Source organism: Physcomitrium patens, chromosome 24, assembly GCF_059467195.1.
Source record: "Physcomitrium patens ecotype Gransden chromosome 24, ASM5946719v1, whole genome shotgun sequence".
Lineage (NCBI taxonomy): Eukaryota > Viridiplantae > Streptophyta > Bryopsida > Funariales > Funariaceae > Physcomitrium > Physcomitrium patens.
Genome location: NC_143433.1, coordinates 5,521,792 through 5,532,684, shown reverse-complemented (window position 1 = coordinate 5,532,684; position 10,893 = coordinate 5,521,792). Strand labels below are relative to the sequence as shown.

The following is a 10,893-nucleotide window of genomic DNA, read 5'->3' as shown; positions in this document are numbered from 1 at the left end:
GGACAAACAGAGCGCGTAAACCAAGTCTTGGAACAGTATTTAAGGTGTACCATCAACTACCAACAAGATGATTGGACAATCCTTCTGCCATTGGCAGAGTTTGCTTATAATAATACAGTACATTCTTCCACGCAACAAACACCTTTCTTTGCCAATTATGGCTATCATCCACGACTTGATACTTTTGATTTTTCAAAAGTTGATAATCCTGCAGCAGAAGACATGGCAAATCGGTTGTCAGAGTTACATGCAATAATGAAGGCGCAGTTGAAGAAAGCTCAAGAACGACAAAAGATAAATGCAGATGTATATCGTAAAGAGCAACCACAACTCAACGTGGGTGATAAGGTATGGCTACTTCGTCGCAATATCAAGACCACTCGACCTTGTGACAAATTGGACTATCGTAGGCTTGGCCCCTTTTCTGTTTCTGAACAGATCAACCCAGTTGCATATCGGTTACATCTACCGGAGTCAATGAAGATCCATCCTGTATTCCACGTGTCTCTTCTTGAACCATATAAGACAGTGGATATACAAGGAAGAAGACAAATGCCACCGCCTCCTATAGAAGTAGATAATAATGAAGAATTTGAGGTGGAAGAGATATTAGACTCAAGGCGGCGCCGAAATAAGCTGGAATAACTTGTTCATTGGCGCGGATATGATATTAGTGAGCGCACATGGGAGCCATCCAGGAATCTAGCAAATGCATCAGCTAAAGTCAAAGTTTTTCATCAACGACATCCATCAAAACCAAGATGAAAACCTCTCTTATAAAAGAGACAAGATTGAGGCAAGGTAACATTCAATTTTCTATCCTTGTTTGTAACTTCTTTACATTTGTGACGCTAATTAGATGGAGAGCCAACAACCAGCGGATTCAACTCAAGAACCTTCGTTTGCTGACCTGCCGGACGAGACATTACGATTGTCACAACCTTCAAGACGACGCAATCGAGATGAAGATCTTCAAGAACGACATGTTCTTCCTCGAACAGATGGTGAGATACAACGCGTTTGGTATCACGACTTGGGAAGGGACTCCCGATGTTTGGTGATTTTGCTAGAGGTAGGAACAACTCCTGATGGTGTTTCAAATGTATTATTTGAAGGAAGTTATGAAGGCCTCAACAGTGATCAAATAACAAGGTGGTCTTCTCGCCCTGGAATGGGACACTATCGATGGCTAAGAGGACCCATCAACTATCTTCGAAGAGAACAAAGATCAGAGTATGTAGCAAATATAATTCGCCGCATATTAGATTTTTTCAATATATAATCACCGCTCCTCGTGGAACTCGTTCCTAGAAGGGGGGGTAATGTCACGGACATACATATAATTACCTATATGAATAGATAAAAGTATGTAAAAGTAGATAAAAGTAGGTTAATTGTGTAATATCTTCTAGAGAAGCTTCTTAGAAGCTTCATAGACGCTGCTTTGACTTTATAGGAGTCTATAGTTGACTTTTAGGTTAGAAACTTGGTCAACAAGTTAGCCATGTACCACACATGTTGGAAGCTTAAAGAACAAGCTAACTACGTGGTCCATCCATAGAAAACTTGCCTTGCAAGCAAAGGCATGTGGCCTAGAAAGTCAACATATATTGGAGGTCTTATAGAACATCGCCACGTGGCTTCTAGTTAGATAGTATATATAGAGGCAAGAGTGAAGCCCTCTTCACTCTTGTCAACTCCTTTCTTGCTTCTAGTCTAGTTTCAAGGGTCTCTAGTTTTCTTGTATTTTGGCAATAGCCATTCTAATTTCTTTCTTAATATACATATTTCTATTTTGTCCTATTTCTTTGAGAAAAGTCTCACTTACTCTTTAGCTTTCATCGAGTTCTTGTCCTTGACACAAAGCATTGTATAACTTCATAATATTGAAGATTCTCATGCCCTTTTGAAATCACATGCTCTTGAAAAGTCTCATAACTTTCACAATAATCCTTTGTGGTTTCACAACTACATTTAGTATCATAATCTTGTGCAATTTCATAACCCTCTTTATGATAATCATGTGAAAATTCATAATGTTTTTTATCCAACTCATATGTGGTCTCATAACCATATGTAATTTGACTTTCTTCACCATATCCAAGCATAATTCCACCACTTTTCACATCATAATGTTGTGAATTCATACAATTTTTATGATTATAATCTTTAATAGATCCATAATCCATTTTCTGTAAAGGTTCAACTTTAAGTTCTTCAACACAATCCAAAGTATTAGGCAAAACATCCTCACATCATTCAAATATAGAAAATGTCTTTTTATCACCAAGAGATTTTTCATCCAAATTACCACCACCAACTTGCACAAACTTATTCAATATAGAATAGCCATAGCTTCCAACTATATTGTCATCAGTTTCCAAATCCTTGATCTTCATATTACCTTCAAATTTTTAGATACCTTGGCCTTCCATAGTAATAGTTTGAAAAGAATCTTTGTTCTCACCTTCACTACCCTTGCTATAAGATCCAATTTCTTTCATCTGTAAAAATTTGGCTTCTCCATTAAAATCCTCCACTTGCTCTTTCATTTCTCTTTTTTAAAGATTAGTCCCTTGCATTGATAAAGATAGCATAGAAGCCAAAGTAGAATATTTCTTAGGCCATATTACAACTTCTTTAGCTTTTGCTTCTTGCTGCCTAGCTAAATCAACCACTACTTCCTTCAACTTCTCTCAATTATCGGTACAATCATTCCCTATAGACTCATCTACAAGAAGCATGAAAAGCTCGTCTCTCAAGGCATCATCAAGACTATTTAAAAACAAATCTATCTTTAAAATATCCAATGATCGTCTCTCTGAAGGTGACAGTTGATAACATCTCCTATCAAATTCTTCCAAAAATTCATAAAGATCCACATGCTTGCCTGATTGAAACTCTATCCAATTCAAAAACTTTTGCTTGGTAATCCTATTTTCATATCCATCAATAAATTCTTTTTTCAAAATTTCTTGAAATTTTACCATGTTTCTATACCTCCTTCAAGCAATCCCTTCATCTTTTCTTGAAATCTAGGTTCAATAGCCAAATGTAAGCTTGAGATCATCTTTGTCTCAAGGATTTGATATGTCTCCATCTCACAGGTATAAACTTACAAAAACTTAGTGATGTTGTATCTTCCAAACCTCCCAAATTTGTTGATGTCTCCTTGCAATGCCCTGTCACAGACATACTCATAATTACATATACAAATAGGTAGAAGTAAGTAAAAGTAGATAAAAGTAAATTAATTCTATTGTATTTGATATGGAAGCTTTCTAGAAGCTTCATAGATGTTGCTTTGACTTCATAGGTGTCTTTAATTGACTTTTTGGATTAGAAACGTGGTCAACAAGTTGGCCATGTGCCACACATATTGTTAGCTTGAAGACCAAGCTAATTATGTGGTCCATATGTAGAAAAACTTGCCTTGTAAGTCAAGGCATGTGTCCTACAAAGTCAACACATATTGGAGGTCCTATAGAACGTCGCCACGTAGCCCCTAGTTAGATAGTATATATATAGAGACAAGAGTAAAGCCTTCTTCACTCTTGTCAACTCTTTTCTTGCTTCCAGTCTAATTTCAAGGGTTTGTAGTTTTCTTATCTTTTTGCAATAGCCATTCTAGTTTCTCTTTCAATATACATACTTGTTTATTTATATTTTGTTACCTTTCTTTGAGTGAAGGCTCACTTGTCTGAATTGCATTTTCATCGAGTTCTTGTCCTTGACATGTCCTTGTGATATCTTTTTCAATTGCTTGCATTCTTTGTTGCTCCTCTATGAATATATAGAAAGCTTTAAAAAGCTCACTAATATTTGACCCATCGATAATATTTGGCATATCCAAAAACCTTGATAATATATCTTCCATTTTGTTCTACAATGATCAAAAATGTTCCTTGAAATGCTCCAAATGGTACATCAAAATGCTCCAATAAATATCTTATGATACTTCACAATGTTCCTACATATCTATAAAGCCTTATAATACTCCATGATAATCTAGATATTGCCATTGTATTTTAAGATAGTATCCAAAGCTCGAAGAATTGAAAAGCTCTAATTCACATATCACCTAAAGCTCTTCTTCCAACTTTCTTGTCTTTCTTCTCCAAAATTCAAATAATCGAAGAAAACTAAATTTCTTCTACCTCAAGCATTCCACGTCGGTTTCACCATATATGTCGTATTATGTGAAGACTTGCTTGAGAATGCAAAGAGCACCTGGCTGTGGAAGGTAAAAGAAAATTGCAACAAAAGGTCCTAACAATCCAATAGGATTATAGAGAAATTACAATTAAATGTTAACAATCATAATCAAACATTAAGCAAGCTCAATTAAATTTTATTGAAGTTATAAAAGAAACACAAGAAAATCTTAAAGAAATATAAAAAAATATTAAAGAAAATTTAGTCAAACCCTAACAAAAATCTAAATAAATCTTAAATTCTAACCAAATCCTAATCCTAATCCAACCTTAATCAAACCTTAGACAAACCCTAAATCCAAAACATACCCTAGTCAAATCTTAGACAAATCCTAATTCTAACAAATCCTAATCAATTCCAAACACTAAACAAATCTTAGTCAAACTCTAATCAAATCCTAACTCTAAATCCTAATCCAACTCTAACCCTAATCAAATCCTAAATCCTAAACCAAATCTTAACTAAACCCTAATACTAAATCCTAATCGACTCCTTGACCCTTTCACTTGTTATCCGTGTTACATCACGACAACATGGCCTATTGTAGTAATAATAAAAGATGTGAGGAGATGTGGTCGCAATAGAAAATGGTGTATATAACATATAGCAATAGTAGCAAAAATTTTAGTGGCATAGGCAATATTATATGGTCGCAATAGAAAATGGTGTACATAACATATAGCAATAGTAGCAAAAATTTCATTGGCATTGGCAATATTATATATATATATATATATATATATATATATATATATAAAATTAAATTAAAAATTTATTATTTTATTTTAAACATCATAGTAATATATAATATCTTAATAAATAAAAGACTATGTATTAATATTTATTTAAATATCATAAATTTTGTTGCATGATCAATATTATAAAAACTCACAAAATTATTTCTTAAATATAAGTTATAATAATAAATTTTTAAAATAAATAAATAAATAAATAAAATCTATTATCAATAACAATTTAAACTTGTTATTATACTTGCATTATATACACCACTTAGAATATAGCTTAAATTTAACTTAATTCCTTATAGCCATTATATATTTTAATCTACAAATTTTTGGTGTTTATTTAAAAGTTATATACATAATATCTACCACATGTTTTATTAATAATATCATTAGATATGACGTTATGAATGATAAATAAAATATTTTAAACCATGAAAAAATAACAACTATTCTTAAAGGAACTAAATGTAGAATGATTTATTTCAATTTAAATCCACTTCTTACATAAAATTTTAAATAAAATTAGAACTTCTAATAAGATATCTTGTAATACTTACTGTCTTAATATATATATAAATTTAAATAAAAGCAACTCATATATAAATTTATATTGAATAATTTAGATTTTATGCATTAATTTATATATGAATATTATTTATCTCTCTCTTTCTCTCTCTCTCTCTCTCTCTCTCTCTCTCTCTCTTTATATATATATATATATATATATATATATAAAATTGTTAACACCACATCCTCCATTGATATTTCTACACCTTTTATGATCTCTTTGTAGATATCTAACTAATAATTTGTTTCTTTTTATTTTTTCATATTTTTTTAAATTTTCTTTGCTTTAAGAAATAACAGTGGTTGAAAAATGGACAATGAATATTTTATTGGAAAATAGATTGCAAGCTATTTTATTGAAAATAAAATTTCCTTGAAAACTATTTAATTTAAAATTATATTTTTTAATATCTAAAAAAAATCTATTTTTGATCAATTTGGTTTTAAATATTAGACTTTTAAATATTTCCTAAGTGTAGAAGTGTGCTTTTTAGTCAATATAAGTTATGTAGAGGTCAATTTAGATATAGTGATATTAAATGGGAATGTAGTAATATCAATTGAGGATGTAGCATTAATAATTTTTTATATACAAGCCTACCAATAAATACTTATATATATATATATATATATATATATATATATATATATATATATAATTTTTTTTATTATTGGAAAATATTAATAAAATATCAAGTTTTTTTGAGTATTTTTATTCAAATAATAAAATTAAATGTACACATTTTAAGTAATTTTATTTGTAATAAGAAATTATTATATATTTTACTTACTATAAAGAAAATTATAAATAATATTTTTTAGTTATTATATAATTTGAATATATAAAAATTCCTGATTATTTTGTTTTTAAAAATATTATCTATATTTTGTATTTTTATTTATTTTATAATTTTAACTTTTACTATTCTAAGTATAATTTAATTCTAAAATTACTACACTTATTTTATATAGCTATGTATATGTGTATATATATATATATATATATATATATACATATATAGATAATATTTTTTTATATTACTAAAATTTAAGAATATTATGGTCTTTATATAAATATATAAAAATGATATTAAAGATTAGAATATCTTTTAAAGCATAGAAGTTATATATAGAAGAATCAAAAAAGTTAATTTTTTGATGTATTAAGAAAATTTACAAGTATATTTTTAATTTAGCCTTAGAAATATACATCAAATAATTATTAGTATTATATAATATTTTATGTTAAATGGTTATATTGATAAGATGAAAAGATACTTTTTTAAAGTTTGCGCATTTGTATTAGTTTTAAATATTTTAAAATCAAGTTGAAAAATTAGTTAAAACATATCAAAGCATTAAATAGTCATAGATAATATTCTTTTCAAAAGTATATATATATATATATATATATATATATATATATATATGAACTAAAATTTATAAAGTAACAATGAAAAAAATAAAAAATAAGATAAAACCAAAAAACTTAAAAACAACTATATGTTCATTTCATAAAATGGTTAAATTGTTGTTTATTTTTTATTTTTTGTAAATTTTATATTTTGAAATATTTTAATGATTTTTTGAAAATCTACAACCATTCAAAAAAATAAAGATTTAAAATTTAATATATCAATCATATCATTTATAAATGATTCTTTAGTCTATAATGATTTTTAGGTATTTTAAGTTTTGCATTATGTTTGACCAAATTCCTCTTGTTATTTTACCAAATTCCTAGTGTTATTGTACCTACTATAATAAACATAAGGTTTTGCTTTTTATTTGACCAAATTCCTCTTGTTATTATACCTACCATAATTAATTAAAATAGAAAAGTTTTATTCAAATTGTGACACTTATATATGTATTACTTCGCTTTATTACTAAATAATATTTAACAACGTTTTTTTTAAAATGTCTATAAATATAACACACGTAATCTGTGTAATACGTGAATATTTGAAAAGCACACTTTTACTTAAATTATTTATGTGTACAATGTACTTGCACAAAAATTTGTATATATATAGATATTTTCATTTTTCATGTTTCTGTATCAAGAATAGAATCTTCAGTCGACAAACTAAAGAATACTGACATCACCACAAGAGTCTCTTTCAACACGAAACGGATTTTTTTCAGCAAACGAGTGCGCATCTTTAGGAAGAAAGTGTGATACACCTGATATTAATATGAATAAATACGGTGGTATTTCATCTAGTAGGCCATATGTTGAATGAAGAATTACTTTTGTGTACATGTACACATACAGGAATACTAATAATAGTAATAAGATATGAATGTGGAAGAGGAGCGCCGGTGTTTGCTATTTCGGCGGTGGACCCTTATCAGCCAAGCTCACGATCGATCAGCTTCAATCATCTCCATCGATCATCGTCACACAGGCGTGGAGTTATGATCACACTGGGCCCATGCCGAAAATTGCAACTTGTAACAGCACTGAAGTAGCTCGGCAACCGAGAGAGATGGTGTGAAGAAATAACCACTTATCGGACTTCTAGAAACGCAACACAACGCAGATTGCGTGGGTGGAGAGACGGCACTGGTTTCTAGAAAGTCGGGAGGGAATAACAAGGCGAGGGACCCAGTAACAACACCATCAGCAGCAGAAAAACGATTCTCGAATGTGCCGCGTGCAACGTGCAAGCATCGGAGGAGACGGCGACAATCGTAGCCGCACAGACTACGACCGTGCTCAGAAGATTACACTAGTTTCGGGAGCCGATGCGTATTCTTGGCTGGATGCGTTGGGGAGAGAATTTCGTTGTTTGTAATGGTCCGATGGCTGTGTCACTTACTGCAGTCACGTGAATCGGAATCGGTGGGTGTTTCGACTCCCAGGTTCGGAAATTTCCCGCAATTCAGGAGGACTGAGGAGGTTCCGTTCGAAAGAGCTGACCTCGACCCCTCTTGAAGCGACCGTTGGAGCTAGTCTGTTGTCCCATTGCACCGAGAGCCGTCGCTCCTAATCAATGTGGGGCTAGTTGATTTTTGGAGAACGCCACGAATCAGTCAACGGATGAAAGTTTGTCAGGAAACTTCACGCAGCTGTCAAGAATTGGCACAATCCTAGCACTTCAAGTCCCCAACAAGCACTGCGAATAGAGCTCATTGTCTAACACCGAATTTTTTAGAATAACTGCCAGAAATGCTCTTGTTCTGGGAATTGCTCTAGGAATCCTCCCTCGAATTAGCACCAAAGGTAAAGGCGGAATTGATCAAAGGCACTATTGCTACACAATTTTTTTGGTTACACATTTTTTGGATGAGGCTTTCATTTGTATATTGTGCGTAAAGTGTTCTTGGAAGAACATGTTCTTCTAGCACGCTTACACCTCGACGATCCACAACGTCTGAGTGAAGAGTACGCAGCAACATCTCACGTTGTGCATAAGCCTACTCCCAGACGGTTACAGTCAAGAGTCTGATTGTTTCACAGATCCAAGCAGTCAAAGAATTTGTGTAACTTCTTAACTCAGTTGAAGAACTAAAATTGTTCAGAACGACGACTACACGAGATTGAATGTGAACACACATGCGTTCAACTTTTCTCCAATGATGCAACTGTTCTTCGGGGGAGTGAGGAACAACTCTAATGACTTGGCGAGCTTCTGCTTAACTGAATACCAGTTTTGAAGGACCGTGGCCCTGGGCCCGGTTTTGAAGGACCCTGAGTGGAGTATAGTCAAAGACCTCATTACTGGTAAGGCAAATATCTGGGCAAAAGATACTCTCAAGCTATGGGCTCTATCGAGAGCGGCACACTGTTCGAGAGGCGTATATTTCAATGCAACTTCACCTTCAAATCAGTAAGAGGTTACACACTTTAATGCAATACTCGGCTCTAGTAAATACAATAATTATTTTGAACATTTCCAAGTCAGATACTACGCGAACAATTGAGAGAGAACCGTCCAGTCGCCTGCACAACCACCAACGTGTCTTTGTCGGATTTACTGCAGTCATCATATACATGATGAACCACGTCCTGGGCCCGAGGGGGTAGCTCCACATCCGATAGTAGTTATCTCGCACGATTCTCATCCTTCATAATGGATCTAAAAATTCGGTGGCTCCACCTACAACACATTTGAAACTGATTTTGTTTTCTCCCTATCTATCTCTCTCAAACACACTTGCCTACTCTGGGAGGGAGATGCAAGCTGTGGACTCTGCATGAAAAGGCACACATTATGAACAGAAAAACACTTGGCAGTTGAAAGTTAAGATGTGAATCATGAATTCGAAGGCATTCGTAAAATCCAAATAAATGAACAGAAACTGAAATTCTGAAGAATGTACAATTGTTACATGCAGATTGATTATAAATAAGATTATGTACCTTCTAGATGGAGAAACTTGCAAGAGGAGCAAGGAGAGGGGCCAGAAAAGAAGAGCCTGTGACCGAGGGACTACCTGAGATCGTCGCAAAACTCGGAAACTGATGCTCTTTAGTTAGATTCAATCCCCAAAGCAAAGTCACGGAATTCAAACTAGCGAAATGGAGAATACAAAAAGATTATTTTTCAACCAAGGCCCCTTGGTTACACATGCTAGGTTGTGGATAACTGCACAGTAACAACAAACAGCGGAAGGTTGCAAGGATCGAGATTATTGTTACCACTTTTGCGGTTCGGGGGTTCTCCAACTTGCCGGGGGGAGCGTTCTGAGAGGGTTTCATTCTTAAGATATTCATGGTGTACTGGTAGGGACGCTCCTCCGATGTGGATTTGAAGTAACAAACCCCTTGGTTGCACACAGCTTGGCACGAAATTCTAACATCTTTCCGCTACAAGTGGGTGGAGTGGGTTCAACATCAACCCAGAAGTAGAAGCTAGCAAAACTATGAGGAAAATGCAACGACACCTCCATTGCTTCGACTTTCTGCAGTCAGTGCAGTCGGTAGGACACACAAAAAAAAAAAAAACTGCCGACAAGAAGGGTGTGACTGCAGTAATTCAAAATCAAGGTATGAAGGACTGCAACTTGATAAGCGAACCAACCACTAGTTTGCCACAGAATTCCTACCTGGAGGGAAAGGATAGCAACGGAAGCACACCACTATATCGAGACACGCTGCAAACCTGACTAACAAAACAGTAGCGGCAGGAGAAAGGGCTTCGTGCCAAACTGCGGCTTCCAAGGGACGGCACTTGGAATGCACCCTACCAGGCGTGGAGTGTGAGATGGAGGGAACTAGGAAGGTGAGCTCCAAATTCGGACACCACATCGCCTACATTCGTCGAGATCCGGAGCTTGTGTGTGTACCTTTCGTAGCGAGACAACGATCTGCAAAACCACGGAAGAGCTCTTCTTATGTACTTTCTCACTCTAGTCG

At 33.6% G+C, this 10,893-nt stretch overlaps 1 long non-coding RNA gene across 1 annotated transcript; it reads right to left on the bottom strand.

Moving 5' to 3' along the window:
- Window positions 1-9,270: 9,270 nt before the first annotated feature.
- Window positions 9,271-10,039, bottom strand: LOC112276905 (uncharacterized). The gene is made up of 2 exons (XR_016500502.1): window positions 9,898-10,039; window positions 9,271-9,727 (listed from the first exon to the last, which is right to left on the bottom strand). It is a non-coding gene; the product is annotated as an uncharacterized LOC112276905 (long non-coding RNA).
- Window positions 10,040-10,893: the final 854 nt, after the last annotated feature.